The sequence below is a fragment of the Penaeus monodon genome, chromosome 21 (assembly GCF_015228065.2).
Source record: "Penaeus monodon isolate SGIC_2016 chromosome 21, NSTDA_Pmon_1, whole genome shotgun sequence".
Lineage (NCBI taxonomy): Eukaryota > Metazoa > Arthropoda > Malacostraca > Decapoda > Penaeidae > Penaeus > Penaeus monodon.
This window is the reverse complement of record NC_051406.1, coordinates 21,605,068-21,605,676: the sequence shown is the minus strand read 5'-3', so window position 1 is coordinate 21,605,676 and position 609 is coordinate 21,605,068. Positions and strand designations below refer to the sequence as shown.

The 609-nt window shown below is 31.7% G+C and overlaps 1 protein-coding gene across 1 annotated transcript in view; it reads left to right on the top strand.

Annotated features, from left to right (window-relative positions):
* LOC119586607 overlaps positions 1–609 on the top strand; it is a 29,182-nt gene that overhangs the window by 26,331 nt on the left and 2,242 nt on the right. The gene's annotated exons all lie outside the window — the stretch shown is intronic.

Here is a 609-nt window from a genome sequence, read left to right as displayed (position 1 = left end):
AAATACATCGAAAAGAATAATATATTGCTAATCGATTACTTTCCCAAGGTATTCAGTGATCGCGATTACCAAATTGTGCTGGTATCGCTCACCGCTCATACACAAGCATGTTCATACATACACACCTGATGCATTTATGCAATACTTGAATAGGGTCGGCAGTTTCCAATAACTGCGATAACAACCTCTCACAAATATCATTCAATTCCGTTGGCCTGAAAATTTTCACTTATGATATTTAAATCAAATGAAAAATATGACCAAATGAATCAAGTGTAATATTCCAGCGCTTTATTCCGTGACGTCAGCACATACTCACCAATTTTCCAAGGCAAAAATTTGTTATATATCCCAATTAAACCATAAAAATGCAACAGCAAATGATTATTGCTGATCATCTGGCATATGTACATTTTAAACCTCTTTTCTGAAAAAAAATATTCATATATTTTTCACCTGTTTGAAAAGATGTTATCCCTTGGGCTAGTGAATTTCTTGTTTCATAATGTTTCGTGTCATAAATTTAAGATAATCAAATTATTGACGCAATTTACACTTACTCAGTATAAACACTATTTCATAATAATTAATAGATATGTTTCTGTGAAA